The 17648-nt window shown below is 39.8% G+C and overlaps 1 long non-coding RNA gene across 2 annotated transcripts in view; it reads left to right on the top strand.

Moving 5' to 3' along the window:
• Positions 1-17648, top strand: part of LOC123600356 — a 72882-nt gene that overhangs the window by 23535 nt on the left and 31699 nt on the right. For both annotated transcript variants that reach the window (XR_006713797.1, XR_006713714.1), the window contains exon 3: positions 13668-13869. This is a non-coding gene — a long non-coding RNA (uncharacterized LOC123600356). The remainder of the gene's footprint in view (positions 1-13667; positions 13870-17648) is intronic.

Here is a 17648-nt window from a genome sequence, read left to right as displayed (position 1 = left end):
ACTCAAAGAAATCTTGAAAAGTCAGTTAATTGGGTATTAATTTAATCCATATTGGAGGCATTGAATGCTGTGTATTTGTCTTTCCCATCCTTACATATTCAGGAAGATAGTGCTGGACACATTCCATAATGATCAGTTCAGTTGTTCAAGGATACCCAGGGTTAGAGGTGGAGCAGGGTTCTTGACCCAGGTTCTGACATTTCTGTTGGTCACAGCTCATACACTCTGTGATTGGAAACCACTTTTAAAAAAATGCAGGAAAGAGGATTCCTTGCTAATGAGAACAGAAGCCATAGTTGACCGCAGAACTTGAAGGGTCACTCTCAGAGCTCTGGGACGAGCAAAAGTTACCCAGAATGCAGTATTTACATGAATTAGACTAAACCATTATTGAGCTTTTCACCAATTGCCAGATGCTGAGAAAGAGCCTGGTCATTTGAAGGGCAGTAAGATAAAATTTCTGTCCTGGGGAAGCTCAAATTCTGAAATAGCATTATATCAGAAGTAGGATCAGAAACATTCATTTATTCAACATATATTTATGGAAGTTCTATGTAGCAGGCACTGGTCTGGACATCAAAAGCAGGAACAAAACAGATATAGGTCCATGACTTTATTACATTTGCTTTCCATTGGTGAAGGAGGGAGCCAGGTGGTAAATAGTAACATGATTGCCTCTATTGTAAATGTGGGATTTTAATGTATCGAGGTGAATGAGTGCCGATATGGAGAGGCTAATGCCATTGTAAGATATATATATATATATATATATATATATATATATATATACACACACACACACACACACACACATATATACATGTACATATATTTAAGTTTATTTACTTATTTATTTATTTATTTATTTATTTATTTATTTATTTATTTATTTTGAGAGAGAGACACACAGAGAGAGAGAAGGAGAACTCACACAAGAGCACCCATGAGCAGGGGAGGGGCAGACAGAGAGGGAGAGAGAGAATCCCAAGCAGGGTCTCCACTACCAGTGCAGAGCCCAACTCAGCGTTCGATCTCACAAATTGTGAGATGCTGACCTGAACAGAAATCAAGAGTTGAATTCTCACTTGACTGAGCCACCGAGGTGCCCGGAAAGAATATTTTTGTTACTTACATTTCCTGAGAGGAGGGGATACACTATGCCATTCAGGGCTCAGGGGGAAGCACCAGTGCCAGCCAGAGGCAGAAAAGGAGCATGGGAAAAGCCCAGGTGCGTCCTTTATTGTGTTTTCCATAGGAAAGTCAAGGCAGAGCAGGGTTTGGCTAGCTGGAATAATTCCAGCAAGCTTTGGGGCTTACAGATTTTCCTAATGGCTCTCTGGTACCTTGTCCTGAGTTTATTTAGGGCCAAAGAATATTGTTTGGCCATGTAAGGATTCAAGGAGATGGCGGGGGTGTGGGCTTTGGATTGATTAGTTTGCATGTGAAAGACCCCTGGACAAGGACTCTGCTAGTCTAGGAATTGTCTAAACATGAGAAGAGCAAGTTTCTTTCCAGTCAGTGAGTCCACAAATGCCAGATCAAGAATACAGAAAATAGGAAAATATATGTACTATGATTCACCCTGTGAAGAATGGATGATGAGTAGACAAATACAGAGTCTAAGAAAACATAGAACAATGATAAACAAGTAGAATCATCCAATGTATTGTAAGGTGATAAATGCTACAGAAAAAAAAAAAAGAAAAAAATAGAGCTTGCCTTGGGACTTAGGGAGTCCTGGTGGGAGGCATATGAATAGATTGCAGTGTTAAATAATTTGGTTGGGTCTCATTAAGAAGGTGAGATTCAAAAAAAGACCTGAGCCAAAACTTGCTTCTAAATAGAGATGTTCATATTTTAGGATTATAGCAGTTACTGAAATTTAACACACCCATGTTAAATTGTAAGTCATTTACTTATTCATTCAGTTGGCTCTCAGATATTAAACAAATTAAGCATTACTAAACAGATAACAATGGCGAGCTAAAAAAGACATAGACTGCCGTCTAAAAACTTAACATCTAGTTGAGGAAACAAATATTGATGTCATGAACTCACAAATAAATGTTTAATTACAAGTGGAAAATAGCTACACAATTTAAGGGAGCCTGTAATAAATGTGTTTGATCTAGTTAGGGAAGTTAGGGAAGCCTTTACTGAGATCTGAATTATAGTGAGGTATTGACTAGGCAAAGAAGAAAAAGAAGACTATCCAGGTATAGAAAATATCATATGCAAAATCCCTGAGATGGAAGATGTTTGAGAAGTGGTGAATGGAAAGAGCAAGGTAGAACACGGGGCAGATGAGGCTGTAGGGGTGTGTAGGGGGAGGCTGGGAATCATGCAGGTCCTTCAGGCCACATTAACAGTAATACATTTTCAGGGTTCTTTGGTGGTTCAGTTGGTTAAGCATCCAACTCTTGATTTTGGCTCAGGTCATCATCTTACGGTTTGTGGGACTGAGCCCCATGTTGGGCTCTGGACTGATGGCCATGGAGCCTGCTTGGGATTCTCTCTCTCCATCTCTCTCTCTCTCTGCCTCTCCCCTGCTTGTGCTCTCTCTCTCTCTCAAAATAAATAAATAAACTTTTTTTTTTAAAAAAAAGAAAGTTCTATAATTTCCAGAGAACAATGGCCAGTGAAGGAAGGACTTTAAGCTGGGATATCTAACATATGACCTGATTTGGCTTTGAAAATGGATGTAGGTAGGACAGCGAGAAGTTGGAAGTCCAGGTGAGAGATAATGATAGCCTGGAACAGAGAGTTGTGGGGCAGACAAGAGAGAAAGAATGGTTTGGTGATGGATTAGATAGAGCAGTGATGAAAAATGAGGCATCAAGGGTGCCTTCTGGTCTCTAGTGCTTGTGGTGGTGCCATTCATCAAGACAGAGGGCACTGGGGGCGCCTGGGTGGTGCAGTCGGTTAAGCGTCCGACTTCAGCCAGGTCATGATCTTGCGGTCCATGAGTTCGAGCCCCGCGTCGGGCTCTGGGCTGATGGCTCAGAGCCTGGAGCCTGTTTCCGATTCTGTGTCTCCCTCTCTCTCTGCCCCTCCCCCGTTCATGGTCTGTCTCTCTCTGTCCCAAAAATAAATAAACGTTGAAAAAAAAAATTTAAAAAAAAAAAAAAAAGAAAGACAGGGGGCACTGGAAGAGGATCAGGTCTTATGATGAAGATCAAGGAATTGATGTCAGACACTATGTGATCGAGATTCCTCTGAGATATGTTTGAGGAACATTCAAGTAGGCAGTTGGTTTTAGGGCTCTGATCTGAGGAGGGATGCAGCCTAGTGATACACATTTGGGAGGAATTAGTTTATACATGTAATTAGTATATAGGAATGAGTTTATACATAGGCTTGGGTCACCTTTCCAGGAGGGAGAACATAGAGTCAGAAGAAAGACCATCTGAAGCCTGGAGGACCGAACACTTCTTTACCTGAGTAGAGGAGAATGAAACTGCAAAACAAAACAAACAAACAAACAAACAAACAAACAGACAAAAACAAAAGTAGGCATCCAGTGTTCTTTAGGCTGCAAACTTCGAGGTCAGCCCAGGAGAAAGCATGGATACATGAAGAATATCTGCCCTCTGATTAAACTGATTAGACCTGCTTAGAGCTCCTTTTTCAGATTCAAACTCTGAGCCTCTACCCTCACCCAGGAAACCCCCGCTGAATCCTAAACTTTCTGCCTATTACCTGAAACATCCCATTGCTCATAAATGAGACCTTATTTAAAAGCCTTCTCTCTATGGAGGCAGGCAGAGACAAAGTCTGTGGGCCCTGGAGCAAACCCTCTTTTCTCTCCCCTGCAGGCCATTCGAGATAAAAGAAAGGAGGAAAGACTAACGCTGTGCCCGTTGAACATTTCCAGCCTCTTGACCTATCAAGGAACTCTTTGTTTGTCTCTCTGCTTCCTATTGGGGGCTGTATAAGTTGGACATTAAAATACAGGCTTTATAGGTAGACAAGACCTGGTTTAAATCCCAGGTCTACAATTAATTTGACTATGTGAAGCTTGGATTTCTTCATGAGTAATATGAAAGTGATCATACCCACCTGTTAGGTTTATTATGAGGATTACAGAAGATGATATAGACTGTAGGGGAAGAAATGTTTTCCTTTCTACCCTTCTAGGTTCTGTGGCTGGTCCAATAATTAAATTGACATAGATAGATACAAAGAAGAAAAAACATGCATTTGATTAGTACATACACATGGGAATTTCACAAAGATAGGAGACTTCCAAAGACAGCCAGATAATCGAGACTTCTATACCATCCTGAGCTAAGGGATGTGTGGGGTTTGGGACTTCTAGGTGAGGGAGAAGGCAATTGAAGGAATGTGGGGGGTAGAAGAATGGTAAACAGAGGTTGCCTTGCTATGTAGATCAAGTCACTCAGGTGAAAAAAAAGATGTCATCTCTGGGAGTTGCTCTCCCTGGAACAGGTACCATTCTAAGAGAAATTCCCTTTATAAATGTAGATTTCCCTCAAATATGGGGACATTTATACTTTCTTTTAGGCCGTTAAGGGGGAGATAAGAGCTTTTCCCTAGTCAACGGGGTGTTGGTTGCCCTCAACTCAAAATAATCCACATAACAAAGTGGTAAATTTAGGCGTAGCATATTCTGAATCCCTTCAAGGTAAAGTGTTTTAGTACAGTACTGGAACATGGCATGTATTCAATACACGAAAACTATGGCTTTATTTATTCTTGACACGCACTCTGATTTCTCACCATTTTTAGTCAGTCTGAGAATCACCACCATTATAGAATTGAGAGATAATGTAAAACAAAAAGTCAATATGCTCTCAAACTGTAAAATTTTATGGAAGAGGAAAAAAAAGGAATCCCATGGAAGCCTAAATATTTATTTGCAGCAGATTTATTAATCTCATAGTATTACCCACAGGCTCACATGCATCTAAACCTGCTTCTGCACATGTATGCTTCCTGCACAAGAATGTCATGGTTACACTATCCATCCAAAGGGGCTTTGACATAGGTCTCTGCAGACAATTTCATTGTAAGATCTCTAACCCTAGATCCTCTTGATATCTCTTTTAGGAAATACAAGAAGTTTTCTTTGCTCTTTCCATGTAACTTGTTTATCATTCTATGGATGATGACTTTTTAAAATTTTTTAAATGTTTATTTATTTTTGACAGAGAGAGAGACAGAGAGACAGAGAGACAGAGCATGAGTGGGGGAGAGGTAGAGAGAGAGGGAGACACAGAATACGAAGCAGGCTCCAGGCTCTGAGCTGTCAGCACAGAGCCCAACGTGGGGCTCGAACCCACAGACCACGAGATCATGACCTGAGCCTAAGTCGGACGCTCAACCGACTGAACCACCCAGGTGCCCCTATAGATGATGATTTTACCATCTGACATTCAACAGTGTCAAAGTCTGTTCAATCTTGCTTGAATCTATTAACCAACGCTTGGCCAGTGCTGGGATATGACTGAAATCTGGGAATTTCCTGAGCCTTGTTCAAGCTGGTCCCAAGTTTGTCATTCATTCTTTTCTAGTCAGATTTCAATGTCAAGAATTGATATGCTAAATCATGTTTCCAGGTGGTCTCTGAAAAACCATTAATTCTTTCCCCAAACTTCCATGATTGACTGTTAGTATAAGTACAGTTGTTAAATTACGATTCCCTAACCATTACTGATAATTGGTAATGTTTTTATAGAGGTAATTGTTATTCTTAACTTTGCTCTGATTTATGATCAATAATTGTTTACCATTGCATTTATAAAATTAATAGTAAAATGGCCCTTGAAACAGTTTGATCTAGATGTATCAGTCATTTCTTCTTCAATGTAGTCTTCCTGGTAGAAGCTCTAATGAATCAAGTGTGACCTTTGTAGGAGAAGACACATAGGATAGTGTTTCATTGATTTACAATTTCATTTTAAGCCCCTAAACCTCTCTTTCAAACTGATTAACTGCTTATGAAACAGCTGTTTTATTTCCTTTCCTCACATGTGCCCAAACTCAATGAAGCCATCTTTGGGTAGTGACATAGTCTTAAATGGGACCCACAAAAGTAATAGAGAGGAGTCTTTCTCCAAAATAGTTAGGCCTTATACCTGGTGTCAGAACTCTTCAGCATATAACCTTGTATAAATCACTTGACCACTCTAGGCTTCATCAATAAACAAGTACGAGAACACTTCTTCGTACAATCATCTGAGATTTATGGAAGCTCTTCTTTGCTAAATGTAAGTTTTATAAACTGCAAGGGCCTTATACAACTGTAAGTTGTTATTAGCCAACTTTCTTTTTAATCAATACATCGGGAATTTAAATTACACACACACACACACACACACACACACACACCATTGTAATCTCTACATGTTTGTTTGTTTGTTTGTTTGTTTTTAATTTTTTTTTCAACGTTTATTTATTTTTGGGACAGAGAGAGACAGAGCATGAACGGGGGAGGGTCAGAGAGAGAGGGAGACACAGAATCGGAAACAGGCTCCAGGCTCTGAGCCATCAGCCCAGAGCCCGACGCGGGGCTGGAACTCCCAGACCGCGAGATCGTGACCTGGCTGAAGTCGGACGCTCAACCGACTGCGCCACCCAGGCGCCCCTCTCTACATGTTTTTTATTAGTTCCTTTACTAAATACCTGTGTTGCCTTCTGGTACAGATACAAATGAACTAATAGAACACATACACACATGGGATTCTCCCCAGTAGAGCTTCCCAACAAAGCTTAACTACAAAGAAATTCAGAGAAGAAGGTGAACCTGCTCTATAATACTCTTTGTGTCTATTCTAGATTTTTGATTAGCGCATTGCCTTATGTCAGTTATTTTTACCCCAGCTTCTGGAGACCTTAAATCTAACCTCTTAGATTTTTCCCTACTATTAGCCTTCCAAATGCAGTCACTTTTTTGGTATGATATTGCCTGTGAATTAAGAACAAGATGATGCTCAATATTATCAACAATTATTTAATTTCTTGTATTTTTTACATTCATCTTTCCTCATGTGCTTTATCTCTTTATACCCCTTCTCTTCCTAGCACCTCATATTTGGCTAATGCTTAGCACATTCTCTTTGGAATAGAGTATTATGGAACTGGAACCTCAAAAACAATAATTTAATGAGGTATGAAATTCAGGAACAGCTATTAGCAATTTTTTGTATGAATAAAGAATCTTAGTTTTGCCTCCTTTTGTTTTCCCCACACTGGCAGAATGGAGATTGGAATCCCCTTTGTTAACCTCAAAATTATGTTTTTAGCTAGATACAACTTTGGGCTAAGATACTTTACCTCTCCTTGTTTTTTTTTTTTTCCTAATTTATGAAAATAAGGGGGTAGATTTGATGATCTAGAAGGCCCTTTTAGTGCCTTTATCTTAACGTTGGGTTCTAAGTCATAAAATATTTACTCTACCCCTGTGTGTAGTGCTTCTAACTCTAAAGACACAAAGAGTCATAAAGTACCCTCCCTAATCTACCAAACTTCATAATCCAGCTGGAGGGTTAGCAAATGCTAATGTGAAGATAAAGAAAGATTCAACGTCAAACTTGCTAACTCCTCCATGACCCACACACAAAAATAAGTCTTATGAGTGTGGACAGAAAGTCACTGTGTCTCCAAAGTATTGACAAATGGATTGACATCCAGACCTCACAATTTCAAAGTAAGGAAGACGTCCCTCAATTTAATAATGGCTACAGGACAATATTAAGAGGAAAAGAACAAAAGTTGTTTCTCCTGATAGAAGGGAAAAGCTCATATTAAAAAAGTCAATTAAAAGGAAGAAAAATATCAGTGGTAGAGGTGGTACTCATTCAGTTTAAAACTAATGTAGAGTGTATCATGAAAATCTATAGTAAAACATTTCAAACTTTTTTCACTTGTTTCAGGGTTCTGTATTCATTGAACATGGAATGAAAATAAAAATCAAAGCAAAGCTTTAAAAGGACAGAGATATGTAGGCTAATGGACAATTTGTCTGAGGGAATGGCTTTTAGGGCTGAAATTTCTCTGGTGTATTTTTCCTCAGAATTTAATGTTTTTAAAGATGGTGCCCTGTGAGTTACCATGACAACCTGTAGATATCATCTTTAGAAGGCTAAGGCTACAGATCTCAGCTCAAAGTATTGTATCCACACACTTTTAGAAAAAGCCTGTTGATGCACTTTGGATGGGCTGAACAACAAACACATGGAGTGCTTGCTGCTCTAACGGCTCATTTCTTTGAAATATTTTAACATGGCTGAAGCTACTTCTATAGTGTTGACGGACACCCTCCCTCTCATGTCATCGTTACCTTTAAAGTCTGAAGCATACTTCATTTTCAGCGCTTTGTTGAACTTCTACCAAGACAGGCAAATGTTAAGGCTAAAGCTCATTTCCTGTTTTACATGCTTCCTTCCAAAGACAGTAAAGATTCAAGTGTTGTTGGTCCTACTGCGATTTTAGAGCTGTTCTTTGTCATTGGGCTGTGTTTTCTCAGGATAGTATCCTTAGTCATAAAGCTGGGCAAAAAGCTGACAACTAATTTGCAGTTGCAAAGGAAAGGACTGGAGGGTACAGATGAGGTAAAAGTTCCCCAGGGCTTGGCTGGTTTCTGCCACCTTTGTAGTCCAAGGTGGCTGCCTGGGGCAGCAATGATTATGGACGCTGCTAAACAGTCACCTTCTTAGACAATCAAGTTCAGCAAATTCCCCCGGAAGGAATAATGATTGTGATCATATGTTGTCTATGTGTTTTTCACTGATTAACCATGGGATGGGACACGAAGATACTTAGTTGAGTAATTGAAAACAAATATCTTCAACTAGTTTAGGTAAATGAAACATTTTTTTTTTAATTTTTTTTTCAACGTTTATTTATTTTTGGGACAGAGAGAGACGGAGCATGAACGGGGGAGGGGCAGAGAGAGAGGGAGACACAGAGTCGGAAACAGGCTCCAGGCTCTGAGCCCGACGCGGGGCTGGAACTCCCGGACCGCGAGATCGTGACCTGGCTGAAGTCGGACACTTAACCAACTGCGCCACCCAGGCGCCCCGAAACATTTTTTTTAGAACCCGCTATTTAAAAAGATAATGATAATGCTCATTGCTTGGTGGGATTATTTTGTAAGCAGTCTGAAACTCAGACTGTCAGCTGCACTGAGGAGTGGCTAGGTGACAGCGTTCAGTGACATGAATTTGATTTTTTTCCCCAAAGTTTCATTGAGTACCCTCGCTTTGGCTAATAGGGCATTTCTTTGCATTTACGAGGACAGATTTGGAGTTTGAATATCACATGGGTAGCTGAACCTTCCCAGACCGGAAGCACCATATGGCTGTGTTCAAAATCATTTGATGGAATGTGATACATTGAAGTTCTCTCAGAGACTTAGTGTTTTGTAGTTTATGGCCATGGTAATCTCAGGCCTTAAGGATGTCAAATTATTTGGTGAGTATGAAATAATTTGCCCTAATTTTCAGTGATTTTTTTGGTTATGATTATGATTATGATTTTGTAGTGAAGACTGAATTATATAAACATTGAATACCCAATGTTTTATTTGTAAGAATAATCTTTATATATCACATGATTGCTCTGCAAGAACTTAATGAGAATAACAGAACAACCATAATTTAGTGTAATTAATGAAGTGAAAGTTCTTGTTAGGTCATTCAACTAATGTGACTGTTGAAGTAATTGGGCTGATTTTTATGGGCTTTGGTGTTGTCTTAGTATAAATGCATATTCCTAAGAGTTAATGGTAATTATGTTTTAAGCTTATGAGAATGCACTTAACAAATGATTTTCAAGGGTAAATTATCTTCACGAGGCAGAGGAAGATTGTGCTCACCAAATTCACTTAGGTAAATGAAGAAAGGCTTAAAGGAAAGTCTGCATTACATTTCAAAAAGTATTGATACTGAAAAACGAACAATGAATAAGTTAGAAGAATATATTTGAAATGATTTTTAAGACTCATCCTAGTGAAAGTTGTGTTCCCAAATTGACAAACATTACCATCACCAAATAAGGCGGAGAAGTATTAGATGAGATGAAGCTAATACCTGGGTGTCTTTCTCCTTCTCTCTTATCTTTCTCTGTCTCTCTAATAATGCTGCAAAACAATATGCAACATAATAGAGTAATTTTATATAAATTGGCCTGATGTAACAGAGGAAAAAGCATAGAATGAGATTATTGACAACACCAGTTTTTAATTCGTCACTAAAAATTTTACTTTGAATTGTAACAGGAACCATGATTTTTACATTATCACTCTTTCTAAATATTCATGAGAAATATCATTTGCAGTTATAAAGTGTATAGGCAATACATTTGCCATTGGCAAACTGAACATTTCTATCCTGTGAAAATGTTAACGGACTGACAATTGTTACTAGTGAGAAAGGAGAACAGATTCAGAGTTCATGGAAAAGAGGAGGAGCACTAGGGTTTGAAAAAAACTAAAGTCACATTTTTCCCCTTATAGAAGGAATACAGCTTTGTATTCAGTATTTGTTGTTTGCCTCCCCTTCCTGACAGCAGCTTGGATTTTTCTCTGGGAATCTGTGTCTTCCTAATTTTCTTTCCACTTGGTATGAGTAGGGCTTCCAGAGAGACTAGGGCAGAGCACGTGACCAGTGTCAATCAGTGCTTAGTGTTCTCCTACATGCAATTAGTTTATTTTGAACACATGACTTAAGGCAGACTGATCAGAATGGATCTTAGGAGTTTGGCTGTGCATGTGAACTTGAACCTAAAATATTCAGCCCCTAGAACGGGGACCTCAAGGGACAGTCTTTCTCAGAAGGAGTCAACACAGGAAGTATAATTTAGAAGAGAAATAGAATCCTGATAAACTACTTTCAGCCCCTGTATTTCGCCACCCTTGAGGCAATGCTTATCCCAGAACCACTGCATTATGAAAGCCAATAAATTTTCTTTATTTCTTAAGTTAGTTGGGCTGAGCTGTGGCAAATAAATCCTAATACATACATTGCTCCCCATGGGAAAATTGGAAAACACAGAAAGGTGCAAAAAAATTATAATCACCTTTCATTCAATTTTAATATATTTTCTTTTCTTATTGCTACATAAACAGAGGCAACTTTGGTTACAATTTTCATGTATTTTTCCATTTTTTATCCCTGCATGGACATAAAAATTTTAATTTTTATCAATTCAAGTTATTTTTATGTATATAGATATAGGTTTTTAACATACAGAGATATATATCACAAAATTAGAGTTATGATATATTAATACTTTTATATCCTTGTTCTCATCTAACATCGTGTCATGAGCATTTCCCCATTTCATTAACACAATTTTTAATGGTGGAATGATATTCCATAATATACACAAACTAACTAATTTAACTTTTCCATTATTTTTGGACATTTAGGTTATTTTCATTTTTTAAAAACCATGCTGTTTATGTTATTGGTAAGTAAATATTTGTCCAATTTTCTATTCTTTGGGTTGGTTTCCTTGCAGGGACATTATGGACCTTAAGTGGATGTATTTTTAAGGACTCTTGATATATATATCAAATTGGTTTTCAGAAAGTTTATACTAATTTATATTCCCGGGGCGCCTGGGTGGCGCAGTCGGTTGAGCGTCCGACTTCAGCCAGGTCACGATCTCGCGGTCCGTGAGTTCGAGCCCCGCGTCGGGCTCTGGGCTGATGGCTCAGAGCCTGGAGCCTGTTTCCGATTCTTTGTCTCCCTCTCTCTCTGCCCCTCCCCCGTTCATGCTCTGTCTCTCTCTGTCCCAAAAATAAATAAACGTTGAAAAAAAAATTAAAAAAAAAATAGTAATTTATATTCCCAAGAATTTTGCCAAACTAGGGCATCATTATTTCTTATCATATTTACTAATTTAATAGGCTCTCATACTGTTGTATTAGAATTTCTCTATTTTACTTTTGGGAGGTTGAATATTATTTTTTCATGTGCTATTGATCCTTCCATTTCTGTAGTGAATCGATATTGCTGTCCCTTCCGTATTTTTTTAAGTTTATTTATTTATTTTGAGAGAGAAAAAGAGTGTGCGTGTTCAGGGAGAGGCAGAGACAAAGAATCCCAAGCAGCCTCCATGCTGTCATGGAGGAGCCAGACTCGGAGCTCAATCCCACAAACCCATGAAGATTATGACCTGAATCGAAATCAAGAATTGGATGCTTAACTGACTGAGCCACCCAGGTGCCCTTTGCCCCTTTTCTTAGTTGTTGCATTTGAGTTGTTTTTATTTTTTTCTTAATGATTTTAGCCTCTTGTTTTTCAAAGTCAGTGATTGCAGTAAGTAATGTCGTACCATTAGCTATTTTGGTCCTTACTGGTCCATCACAAATAGAGTCCTTGGGACTGTCGACTGCCCTAATTCCAAACTAACCCTTGAATAGATGTTTCTTATCTAAAAGTAGCAACCAATTTGGCTTTCTCTAAAATGGAGGGTCAGGCAGCGAGTTTGGCACCAAAAGCTAAGACATGCAACTTCAGCATTGCCCATTGTTATTGATTTAACTGCACAAAGAAAATTTGTGTCCTGTTCATTATGCAGCATTGTAGCTCGCAGATGTGATTTTTATTTAAGGCATTTGTTCGGTGTAAAATCCTGCTGGAGGGTTTGAAACAACTCTTTCTTCCCATAAACTGTCATCTATCTGCTTGCAACTTTATTTACTAGAAAGAACACATTCTGTTTTCTGAGGGTGGTGTTGATTTTTCTTCCAGAAGAGCAGCGCCACACCTTGTCAGTTCTTACTCAAAAGGTTGTTTCCTCATATTTTGATGTTAGATCATTTCCCAGAGATGAGAGATAAGGAAACAACTTCTGAATACGAGTCTACAAAATCTCTGCTTTCAAAACCTGCTTTTATTGACTGAGTCAACTTGGCAGTGGATTTTATTACTGTATAGTGCAGAAATCTCAATCTAAAGAAGGAGGAGGAGCCGGGTAGGGGGGAGGAAAAGGGGAGTGAAAAAGTCTACTCGGTTAAAACTTTTATGAAAAGCCAAAAAAGTCTCAGTTCTGCTTTGCTTCTTCTGATGAAATCCTAATTGCTGACAAAGACTTGCTAATTTCACTATGAGAACCCATATCGTAGGCAATGTATAATTTTGTAATAAAATATATCTCTTTTATTATTTTCTTGACCCCCACCTAATAATTAATCATCTAAAAGTGTTTAAAAAGTGACACAGAGTCATTTTAGTGCAATATTTAGTGCTGTTCCCCATATTTAGATACATTAATGGGGTTATAACATTGCTCTTCAGTGTGAATTACCACAAAACCTGAGCACTTCCTATTACATTTTCCTCACCATTTATTATCCAGCTTTGATATCTTGATTATATTTATTATAATATCTGCTAAAATTCCTTTCTGGCAAGTTAAAAGGCATATGTTAGGAAGAAGTACAAAATCTTTTCTTTCTCATGGTTTTAGCATATGTTTTGGTTCTGATCAGCCAAGATTGGATTTGATACCATTCTTTGTAATTTGTAAGTATAAGATAATATAAACATTATTATAACCATGTTTCAGTTTAAAATTTCCTGAGAAGAAATACGTAAGCAAGCCAACAATTACAATACAGGGTGACAAATGATATTGATTCATTCAAGAAGAGGGGATTGAGATTTATGAAGTCCAAAAAAAATGCTTATTTCCAGGGTTTCTCCTGTTGTGGCCTCAGAGCTGTTGGTTTTCTTCTGCCTCGTCCACTTCTCCAGGCAGAAGTACATCAGCGGTTGATTTCCCCAGAGCAAGAGAAGAAGCAGTAAAAGATTTGAAGGGATACGTGGTAGTGATGCAGGGAAACGTGCCTCGAAGCTGCAGAACTGTGGGCTGGTGGGGACACCGCTTCATGACCAGGTAAGGAGAAAGAGGGAGGGAAATGGATGGGGAATCTGTTAGGAAGAGGGAGGAAGCCTTAGGGAGAGGCTCTGGCGAGGTGCTCCATAGAATGGAGTAAAGCCTGAGCAGAGATAGGTCCCAGGACCACTGCCTTAAGCCTAGCTCCAGCGAGCAGCTTCTCTCCTTCTTCTCTCCCCCCAACTTACCATATTGCCCAACACCAGTGTGGTTCTGGCCTGGTCATGTCATTCCCGGATGACCTCCAGCCTCTCGCCCTCTGAGCTGTGATTCCTTCTGCACCAGAGGTCTCTTTCTGAAACACAGATCAGATCGTATGTCCTCTGATTTGAAATCGTTTTGAATGGGTGAAAGACGAGTGCAATGTCTCCAAAGAAATTGTATAGTAAGCACGTGGAAAGATGCTTACTGTTACAATAATTAGGGAAATGCAAATCAAAACGACAATGAGAGAGCACTTCACATTCATTAGGATGGCTATTATATATATTAAAAAAAAAAAAACAAAACAAAACAGAAAATACCAAGTATTGGTGAGGATGTGGAGAAATTGAAACCCTGGTGCATTGGTGGTGGGAATGTAAAGTGCCTCGGCCACCGTGGAGAACAATAGGGAGGGTCCTCAAAAAAATTAAACAAGTAGTTCCCATTTGATCCAGCAATTCCACTTCTGGGTGTACACCCCAAAGGACTGCAAGCAGGAGCTCAAAGACGTTGAGAGCCCCGTGTTCACGGCAGCATTCATTCACAATAGTCGAAAGACGGAAACAGCCTGTCTTTTGGTGGGTGAATGAATAAACAAAATATGGCATACAAATACAATGGAATATTATTCAAACTTAAAAAGGAATGAAATTCTGGCACATGCTATGACATATGTTGAACCTTGAAGACATTATGCTAAGTGAAATAAGCCAGTCCCGAAAGGACTAATATTGTGTGATTCCACGTCTATGAGGTACCTAGATAGGTAAACTCATAGAAACAGGAAGTCAAATGGTGGTTGCCAGAGGATGGGATTGGGGGAGGGGGATGACTGTTTAATGACTAGAAAGTTTCAGTTTGGGAGGATGTAAAAGGATCTGGAGACGGATGGTTGTGATGGTTGTACAACAATGGAAATGTACTTAATGTCACTGAACTGAACTCTGTCATTGAACCTGAAAGTGATTAAAATGGTAAATGTGATGTTGTGTGTATTTTAAAATAAAAAATCACTTTGTGGTCTCCCATTAATTTTGGGATAAAAACCCAGTGTATTAGCGTGATATATCTATCTTTCAAGGTACGATCCCCAGCTCATTTTTCCAGCGTGTCTAATGCTTGGCACTTCTTTGTCCTGTAAGAGTCAACTCAGCTTTTATCACCTTCTCTGGGAAATCTTCCCTGGCCCACCTCACACATCCCCCAGTAGCAGGCCCTACCCTCATCTTGCGCGGGTGAGCCTCCTCTTATCTATCATAGCAGTCTGTGTACTCTTTCATCTATCATACTGAATTCAAAATTTTTAAATTTGTTCTTATCAGTAAGCCCCCATTAGGCTGTTAGCAACTTGAAGGTGGGGACTGTCTTTCATCTCTGTTGCTCCACTGCTTAGAACGTGGCTTTATGCCCTGTAGATGCTTACTATACGTTTGCTATCTGAATGAAAGAATACAGCTGATTGGGGAAGAAAGGGAAATTCTGCAGCTTGAGCCAAGCATTCTGTCTGTAAAAAGGAATAATAACAGCACTCACCTCTCAGGATTTTTGGAGAATGATGTGACGTTGGTAACATTAGTAAAATATTTAGAAGAACACCTGACCCATAAGTACTCAATAAATGTTAGCGATTTTTCACTTTTATTATTGCATGACCTACGAAACTTTTAAAATAAGATTCTCGTATTCCTGGTGCTTGGGTGGCTCAGTCGTTAAGCATCTGACTTCAGCTCAGGTCACAGCCTTACGGTTTGTGAGTTCAAGTCCCACATCAGGTAATCTCGAGCCCTACTTCAGGTAAAATACAAGCCCCACTTTGGGTGAGCCCCCCTTCTGTCTCTCTCTCTCTCTCTCTCTTTCTCCCTCTGCCCCTCACTTGTGCCCTCTCTCTCTCTCTCTCAAAAAACAAAAAAGATTCTCATATTTCCTTTAGAGTAAGGATTGTCAAAGGGAAAGATGGGGTAGAATTTAGCAAGGATATGCCAGAGACAGACACCAATCCCCCTGGATTCCAGGCTCTGCTGTGGTTTGCCTTCAGAATTGGTGAGAGGCATGCCTGCTTGGTCTGAGCAGATGGGTGGTGGTATGGAGGGCTCCTATTCCAAACCAGCCTTTCCTGATATGGTTGTGGCTTACGCCACCCCCGAGCCTGTCAGCCTTCTTGATACTCAACCTCCTTCAGAGGTGGCACCTCCTTTGGGTGCACAGGGGACTTTCCTTAGGAGGAGGACCCTTGAGGCCGCTTCCCACTTGAAGATCACTAGTGTGCTTGACAGCCTGATCTCCCGCCCAACTTCACTCTCATTGCCCAATACCACAGGTCCCACAAAGCAGGTGGCGTTTCCATTTGGGTTTCCTCTACTCCATCAGGGTAGTTTCTTGAGTCCAATTAAGAACAAGGAATGTGCTCAGACTGTATTTATTGCCAGATCCTTCCTGAATTTTCCAAGTTTATTTTTCTCATTTCTCCAAACTATGCAACTGTCTAAAATGTGTATCAAAGAGGTATATGTCAAAGAACACTTCTAAAATTACACCATGATTTCTGCTGGTGGCCTTTTCTCCTTGCCCAGTTAGAGCTCAGGGAAAATCTGAGGAGATATCCAAAAGTGTGTTTTATATGTGGGTCAGAGGTGTTTATTTTAGCCTAAAGGAAATAAGGGAAGATCCTGGATCCTGAAAGAAGAAATAGCTTTACCTGAGAGTACATAGAGGGGGCACTGAGAAAGCTCAAATGTTTGACCAGGCCTTTCTGCTTTTATAATAGAATGGAAGCAGGATCAACAGCCTGGAGACCGAGAAGATAAACATTCTGTAAGGTTTTGTAGCACAATGATTGTTTTTCTGAAGTGATTAGGACTAAAAGTCTGACAACAGAAAGAGCCTGTGTGCTTGACTTTGGGGCCATAAGGAGGAAGGAAGCTGTGGGAAGGTCAGCCCTTTGCACTGCTTGTTGTGTGTGTGTGTGTATGTGTGTGGTCACAAAGTGAAGAGTAAAGCAGACCGAGTCCTATAGCCATGACAAGGTGAAAGAAAGCAAATACAGGTGGCCCCAGGGCTTAACTCTGGAAAGACATACTTATGTGGTTTCCAAGTAAGCACTAATGGCAGTTGGCTCAAGAGCAGCCTTGAGCTCTACGACAGGGCGAGAACTCTCTTGTGAATGTGTATGAAACTTCTGGTGGTAAGTGCCTTTCATAGCTTGTCCCGTAAGCTGTGATTGGAAGGAAATGTGATCTCCTTTCCCCATAATTTTACACTCACTCTCTTTATGCTGGCAAAGGCCATGGCTGACTCTGCCATTCCCCTGATAAGACACCCTTGAGTGGCAGTGTGGTTCTGATGTTCCTTGAGCAGGCAGCTGGAGATCATGGTGAGGAGCAGGGGCATCTCTGTCCTCTGCAGGATGTGTGGAAGATGGGATTGAAAAGAAAATGATATAGAAGAGAACAATGGCATAAAAATTTAAATTTGGATGTGTCCAGGGCTATTCAGAAGGATGATATTTGGTCCAGGGCAGTGACCGCAGGGCTGGCACACATCCTACCCACTCACCTATTTCACTCTGACAGCTGTCA

The sequence above is a fragment of the Leopardus geoffroyi genome, chromosome A1 (genome assembly GCF_018350155.1).
Source record: "Leopardus geoffroyi isolate Oge1 chromosome A1, O.geoffroyi_Oge1_pat1.0, whole genome shotgun sequence".
Taxonomy (NCBI): domain Eukaryota; kingdom Metazoa; phylum Chordata; class Mammalia; order Carnivora; family Felidae; genus Leopardus; species Leopardus geoffroyi.
The sequence above is the reverse complement of the archived record's forward strand: the minus strand, read 5'-3'. Positions and strand labels throughout refer to the sequence as shown.